The sequence below is a fragment of the Fukomys damarensis genome, unplaced genomic scaffold (assembly GCF_012274545.1).
Source record: "Fukomys damarensis isolate Sample0158 unplaced genomic scaffold, DMR_v1.0_HiC HiC_scaffold_24, whole genome shotgun sequence".
In the NCBI taxonomy this organism is placed as follows: domain Eukaryota; kingdom Metazoa; phylum Chordata; class Mammalia; order Rodentia; family Bathyergidae; genus Fukomys; species Fukomys damarensis.
Genome location: NW_022900936.1, coordinates 14442662 through 14450914, shown reverse-complemented (window position 1 = coordinate 14450914; position 8253 = coordinate 14442662). Strand labels below are relative to the sequence as shown.

The window sequence follows — 8253 nt, the reverse complement described above, 5'->3', positions numbered from 1 at the left end:
TATGAAATCAGAATTGTGAAAAAATAAGACACTCATCAACAACTGCCATAACATTTCATTTGTCAGAGCAAGTTTCAAGGCCAGCCTAGAGGCAAGGGAAGGGAAATGAAAAACAGACTTAATGAGCAAAAGTACAGATTTTACATAGCAGCTACAGAGAAATAACACCAAGGATAGTAAAACCAGTAGAAGATACTGTAGTAACCTCAAAAGGAGACCATGGGCCTAACCTGAAGATGCTAGGCATGGAGTAAAGGACACAAATTTAAGAAACCTTATGGGTTTAAGACAGTGTTTTATGATTGATTGGGTTAGGGTGAGGAAGAAAAAATCCCTAGTTTTGCCAAAAGCAAAACAGACACAACTAAATATTTGTCTTTACTGAGTTAATGTTGTATTGCCAAACAGTTGACCTTTATGCCAGAACCAAAGCTTGCATCAAGAAAGTAGAGAAGAATGTGGATAGATTCAATTTAGCACATATTAATTCAACACTCCCAGTCTTAGTGCCAAGTAATTCCTCTGCCCTCAAGGAATTAATACTTCTTCAGGTTAAGAAACAAAGTACATATGAAACCAGACAATAATAGAAAATAGTAATCCATCAAATGACAAAATCTATACTAAAGATGGAAAATGATAGAGTACAGAAGTAAAGTCTAGAAAAGTCAAGGAAGTCTTCTTGTAAGACATAAGGAAGGTGAAATTGTTATAATCAAAAGTCTTATAAATAATTAATTATATTAGTTTATCTGAGTGTGATCTATTTGACTGGTAGGCATAATTTTTAAATGTCTTGTTTTTAACACACTACTTTTAGGAGAATTAAGAAAAGATTTTTTTCCACTCATGTTCTGTATGTTGCGATTCAGATGAGGAATCCTGACTAAGCTGGTCTACCCATATTTTTGGAGCTCAGAATCCTACTTATTACAAGTCGGCTGAGACTTGCCCAGCAGTGAGCTAACAATCCACCACAAAGGTATGCTAGGACCGAGGCCAGCCTAAACCATGACAAATATGAGGAAACCAGCAGGATTCTGAGAAGGAATGTAGCAGGAGTAAAGCAAGGCTGAGCTGTTTCTCTGGACACAAAATCATAGTAACAAACAGAGCTAGGGAACATTCACTCCCTTCTAGAAGGGAAAATAAAGTTCAGAGGACTCTCCATCTGTGGTGCATGGCAAATAATACTGTTGAAAGGAATGAGCAGATAGGCAGACCAGGGAGTGGGGAGGGAGGTAGTAACCTGTTCTTCTGATTTTACAGTGCAGGAAAAATCAACTAGAAAGTAAGGAGTGTTGGGAATAAGCAGCAAACACTTTGCTGCCAACCTCTTTTCACAACTAGTACCCTGAAGAGAGACGGAGACAAAATGGAGATCCAAGATGCGTAGGGTAGACACGGAAGAGAAGGAAAAGCTACAGAAAGAATAGTTGTGATCAAGAACTCAAAAAATAAAAAAAATAAAAAAGAAGAAAGAAAAGAAAAAGAACAAATACTAACAAGATTATGGCAGCAAATTTATATCTACATTGTTGGTAGAAATGTAAACTAGTACAACCACCACATAAATCAGTTTGGGCCGGGGGATTTGGAGCAGTGGTTCTGTCTCCTGCCTTGCAAGCACAAGGGCCTGCATTCGATCCCTGGTACCACCCCCAACCCCAAAAAAGAAAGAAAAGCAAAAAAGAAATCAGTATGGATATTCTTCAAAATACTAAAAATAGAAATTCCATTTGACCCAGCTATTCTTCCTGTAGGTATCTTCTAAAAGAGTTAAAGACATCATATTCCAGTGATATATGCATGTCCATGTTTATAGCAGCACAAAGAAAATATGGCGTGTATACACGATGGAACACTACTCAGCCATAAAAAATAAAGTTGGATCATCTGTAGATAAGTGGTACACTTTGAGTCCATAATGCTAAGTGCAATAAATCAGATACAGAAGCTTCAATATCCCAGGGCTCACTGTATCTGCTGTTCTGAGGCAGTGGAGGGGAAAACAGAAAATTTCAACAGGATGCTAGAAGAATATGACACTGCGCCTCCAAATATTAAATATTTTACAAAGAATCTACAATGGAATGTACTGTAGAAAAACGGAATGTGTTTCATCTGCTGTTGCTTTTATTTTTTTATTAATTCCTAGAGAGTTACAAAGATTTTTTTTAAAAAAAAACACTTGCACATTTTTGCCTGCAACACATGATGCCAGCATTTGTGTTCTTAAAAATCTGTGTTCTCCTCGACCACCCTCCAAGGAAGAAGTGTGAGTCTTTCACATTACAAATCCATAAAGACAGAATAAGTCGGAAAGAGCAAAGGGAGATGATGTTTTGAAGTGAAGAGAAGTACCACTAACCCAATCCCTAGGATGGCTTTTTAGGGGTTAAAAGAATCCAGCTGTAAGAGATTCCTCAAGGAAATTGACTTCTACCGCTCCAACCAGGCTGAGGGCAGCAGGACCTCTGATGGAGGATGTGGAAAGACCTGAGGCCCGACCATTTAGAAGACTTCTTTCCGAGAACTGAGACACCATTTTCCCATGGAAGACACAGTCATAAATTATGAGCACTCAGGAGCAGTGATGGACTGCAGGCCGTTAGACTGTTCACTCCACCTCCTGGACAGAAAGCTCCTTGTGGCTGTAAAGACTGTAAGGTGGGGTGCATACCCATCCGAACACAGCCATGTTCCAAGACCCTACAAACCCTGAAAAATAGGAACTGAGCCATTTATTTCACTTTGAAAAAGTGGGCTTTCCACAGAGAAGCAAAGAGACACTGATTGTAGACTACACAATCTCTCAATCTCTCTCTCCCTCCCTCTCTTTCTCTCTCCCTCTCTCTCCCTCTCTCTCCCTCTCTCTTCCCACCTTCTATCTTTCCTCCCTCCCTCCCTCCATCCCCCACCCACTCCTCAAAGATCCAGGCAGCTGGAATCTAGCCAGGGATGAATTTTTTAAAAAGCCATAAACCCTATTCAGAGCAAAAACTTTCTTCACACTATCACTTCTTTCTAATCAGGCAAGTTTGTCTTCCTACATCTCATCCCAGAGGATTAATATTTTCTCTGTAAGAATATAAAACAGTCTATCGCAAATGGACTTTGATGCATCTGCTACATTAACCAAAGATGAAGATGGTTCTGAATTCCAGAGGTGGACATATATATATATATATATATATCTATATGGGACTCAAGCTCTCGTGTTGGGACATGAAATATATGCTGGAAAAGTGAGGCCTCCTGACATATTAGGAAATAGACCTTCAGCAAGAGGTGTATACTAATTCACCTTCCAATCTTGGTGGGTAAGCACATTACGAATTCACTGCCTTCTGTGATAGACTGAATACACATGTCCCCTACCCCCAATTTCATATGTTGAAATTGTAATCTTGTGGCAATAGGAAGCTAAGCCCTTGGGAGGTAATTACATTGACAGCAGTCTCCTGCTGGCTGGGAAGCTGCTTCCCCTCTTAGCCAGGCAGCCCTGTTCTCCAGTCTGCGTCTGCTCTTAACGCTCTACAACCCGGAAGATGTCAGCAGCCACTTATCACGCATCTGCTCAACACTATGGTCTGGATCTTTGTGTGCTCCTGACATCCACCTGTACAACTCCTCACCCCTACACTGATGATATTAGGCAGCAAAGACTTCAAGCAGTAATTAGGTCACAGGGGCATAAGGGTTAGAGTCCTCGCAAAGGAGACCAGAGAGGGACCCTCACCCCCACCCTCCTCTTATGCAAGGCCAGAGTGAAAAGACCGCCACCTATAAATGAGAAAGTGAGCCCACACCAGACCACAAATCTGTTGATGCCTTGATGTTGGACTTCCCAGCCTCCAAAAGTGTGAGAAATGCCTGTTAATAAATCATCTGTTTATGGTGGTTTGTTATAGCAGCCTGACAAGGCGCTGCCACTAGCTCACATCAAAATCAAACAAGGTCAACCTGGCTTCTGCTCAACACAGTCCTGAAAGGACACAGTCTCTGGCCATCCAGTGACAGCACTGTGTTTCAAGACTTCATTCTCCTCTCTCCAAGCCAGGAATGGGAGGAGAGCATGAGGAACTGCATGTGAAAAAATCACATGCTGTGTGACTTGACGTTATGGGTAGCTCTGACCTCCAATATCCACTGATGTCAAGTCCGGCACATGAAACCACCTCCATCCATTTCCCACTGCAAATACATCTAGGAAATGTATGCCCAGGAAGTGAGAGAAATTCCTTCAGTCAACATCTATCCCATCTCAAGGCTCACCTGCAGAAAACCATGCGACTTTCTCCATTATTCTGGATTAGATGAGCTAAAAACAGAAAATCACAGAAGACAGCATTAAGTTACCACTCACTCATAGACTCTTACATCCTATTATGGAGGTTAAATCCTAGGAATACTTATATATATGAATTACCCATTTTAATAATTACTTCACAGTGCAGCAATATTTCTCCTGGTATTTATGTTGATCAGACAATGTACAATACTGGAAATGTGGTTATGGGTGCCTCAGAGAGGTACAAATGCTGCGTTGTTCCATATTTTTAGTAATGTGATTCAGAGATTGGCATTTGATCCCAAGTTTATCCAAGTTGAGGTCAGTATTCTGGGCCCTGCAGACTTGGCCAGAGAAGCCAAACCACAGGTCTGAAGACTGCTGGTGAGTTACAAGAATGGAACAGAATGTACATAGCCCTGAGGTGAGACTCTTCCCATCAAAGATGTCCCTGACTCTCTGTTATCCCCACTCCTCCCTCTCTTCCTTCTCCTCCTCGATCTCTCTTCCTCTTTCACTATTACCACATACATCTCCTCCTCTTGAAGCCCAACAAGTTGATCTTTGAGGCCAAGAAGATAATCTACCTATTTTTCCTTTGGGAATATCAGAGACACAGGGCACACTTGGCCTCAGGCCCTTTTACAGTATGCCACGCTGTGCTGTCATTTCACTCATGGTATGCACTGAGTCTACACTAGGAAATTAGTTTATGGAGGGCATCAGATAAGACTGTTATGGTTTCAATCTAAATTCTCCCAGCAAAATCTCATACTTTGGAGAATGGACTTTTTCAAGGTGATTGAATCACGAGGCCTTGAACTTCACCAGTGAATTAATTCCTAAAGTGATCATACTCTGATGAAATTATTGAGAAGTGATAGAAATAGAACATGGGACCTGGCAGAAGGGAGTGGGCTATGAGGCTGTGACCTTGCGGACTTAGGCTGGTCTTCTCTGTCCCCCTTGCTCTTTGTACTTCCTGTCTGCCATTAGGTGAGCAGCTTTCTCCCACCACCCACTTCTTCCACGGTGTTTCTACTTCACTGGAGGCCTAAGAGAAATGGATATAGCTGATCATGAAGTGAAATCTGTAAAATCATTAATAAAATAAACCCCTCTTTTGATTCTCCCATGTATTTTGTCACAGTGATGCAGAGCTGTCTAACATATGACCTCTCATAATATTCCATTAATTCAGTCTCTCAGTCTCCCATTTTTAGTGAATACCTGCTACTCTAAGCATGGTAGAATTCTTTAGATTATCACACAGTTTTTGCCTAAGACCCTGTTCAATGAGAAGCTGCTTAAAACAGGATAAGAATACCTCAAAAGTTTCAGAGACCATTTAAAATATTGAAGGACTCATGGAGACTCTGACACAAATTTTAAAGGAAAGAATTAAAAGGATTCTTTCACAGTGTGGTCCCCTCATTTTCCACATAAAATCACCTGGGTTGCTTTTTTTTTTTTTAGGAGATTCCTGGGATGCTATGGTTTTGTTTTCTTCAAAATGCATATGTTGAAATCTATTTAATGATGTTCAGCTATTAAGAGATAAGGTCTTTGGAAGGTCTTACATCATAAAGGCTGACCTTCATGAATGGGATTTTGCTTTGTCAAAGAGGCCAGAGGGAGCTTGTTTGTCCCTTCTGCCTTGTGAGAACACAGCAAGAAGGCATTATCAATGGGCCAAGAAGTAGGCCTTCAGACACCAAATGTGCCCGTGTGTTGATCTTATACTTTCCAGGCTCTGAAACTGGGAGAAATAAATGAGGTTGTTTATAAGTCCCCAAATCTAAGAGAGAGGATTCAGGGGAAGAGGCTAGGAAAGATGAGTAGAAGAGAACCTTAAGGAATGATTTCATTTAAGTGCTGAGGGAACAAAAAAAGAACCAGCAAAGGATACAAAAGATGAGTGCACAGTAATAGGAAGAAAGTCAGAAAAGAATATTACATCAGAAGCGATCCAAGGAGAGCAGAAACGGGAGGCAAGAGTGGCATTACTGTCAAGAAGAGACTAGACTGTACTTGGAGTTCTATGATTATTATTTCTGTGGAGTGAATAAATTCTACTTAGAACAGTTAGAGATACATTGTGTTCTGAAAATAAGTATAAACTCAGCTGGCCAATAAAGTCTGTTCCAATAAAACCTTTGCCAGCTGTCAAATTTCTGTACCTTTAAAACTTAATTAGGGACCTACTTCATAGTTAAAGGCATTCCTTCTCTCCCTTGACTTCATGCAAATTATATATAAAAGACAATGTAACAACTTAATAAATCATTGTACTTCTCAACTTAACCATAAGCGGAATCTACCAGAAGAGTGATTTGAAAGAAAAACTATAAAAATATTTTATGTTGAATTAAGGATTTCAGTGAAATAAACAAGATTCATCAAAAATAGGTGACAAGATAGAAAGTGTCATGCTTGGCTTAAAAACACAGTTGACATAAATTACTGTTACTTAGATTTCAGCCATTGTCACTTGAATGGATGATTATTGTTCATGGGGTCTTACTTGCAAGTTGTAATCTGAGTCAAATCAAAGTTAATACCATCAAGCCATACATTTCATTGTTGTCAACACTGTATAATTACCAAATTTATATAATATCTTGCATAGAGCATTGTCATTATCATCAGACCATGCTCTTTCAAAACAGCATTTTCCTTGGAATCTCTCTTATGTCAATCACTTCAGAGGATCTCTGCTAATGTCATTATATAGAAACCTAATGACATGGCCATGTAACTAAGATGTCATTATCTTATGAAAAAGAAAAAAAATCTAGTAGGAATTTGAAGGAAAAAAATATTAGAGTGATGGGAAGGAAAAACATACCAAAATGTGTTAATCTAGTAAGATAATTATTCAAACTCCAACAGTCCATAGCATACCACATTACACCTAATTCATGAAGTTGCCTTTGGAATGCGTGAATAGTTAAATGACCACATTCTTATGATTTAAGACATTTTAATTTAATTTAATTTGAATAGCTGTGTTTTTAAGTTTCCTTTGCTACAATTTTCTTATGAAAGCAAAGGCAGCCATTATTCCAAAAATTAGTCACAGCACAGTTTTGGTTCCATAAAATCTTAAAATGCAAATAATGTTTGCTAATTATACCATAAAATAAAAGTGAATATCAGGTAATTCTCATACTGATTGCCTGCCCAACAATACTCCTTCCTTTCATAACCTTTAGTTTTATGCAGGCATTCACCTCATCCTTTTCACTGGAGAAATTCTAGTTAAGTCTAACCCAATGTTGGGCATATCATTGCCCAGGAAATTGATATTGGTCCCAAAATGAGCCTATGGCTAACATTGGCCCAACAGATTATCTGTCTGTCTGCCTAACTGTCTCTGTCTCTCTATTTCCTCGCTCCTTCTCTCCCTCTCTTTCTCCTTTTCTCTCCCTTGTTCTCCCTCCCATCATGAACAAGGAAATATACATTAACTCCCTGTGGTCACCAAAAGCCATCTTGCCCCAGTGAGGAGATCTGGTCTTAGGACAAAGAATGTCAGAACAGATATACAGGAAGCAATAAATTCCTGATGAGGTCATTGAGTTGCTGTTTCTTCTACCTGAAATATACTTTACTTGTTCGGCTACCAGAGATGGGGAAAAAAAATATCTTTATTGTCTAATTCCACTTGAGTTGGAATTTTCTACTATTTACAGCCAAAATCATCTCAAATGATAGGGTAATCACCTAAACTGTTGTTAACTAACAATATTTAAAAGTCAATAAAAATGACAGAAAAATTATCAACTGAGTAGAAAGTACAACAACTATGAAGAAGATGATCGGTTGAAATCTTGAGGAAAGATATGAACTAATATTAAAGAACACTATACTCATCTCACTATTCTCTTGTATGACAAACAGAAGGTCTTTATTATTAGAAAGCATTGAGTAGGCAATGTATCATATCCTTATAAGCC

At 39.2% G+C, this 8253-nt stretch overlaps 1 long non-coding RNA gene across 2 annotated transcripts in view; it reads right to left on the bottom strand.

Annotated features, from left to right (window-relative positions):
* Window positions 1-8253, bottom strand: part of LOC104851410 — a 148829-nt gene that overhangs the window by 37210 nt on the left and 103366 nt on the right. For both annotated transcript variants that reach the window (XR_002024851.2, XR_004518771.1), the window contains exon 4: window positions 4279-4324. This is a non-coding gene — a long non-coding RNA (uncharacterized LOC104851410). The remainder of the gene's footprint in view (window positions 1-4278; window positions 4325-8253) is intronic.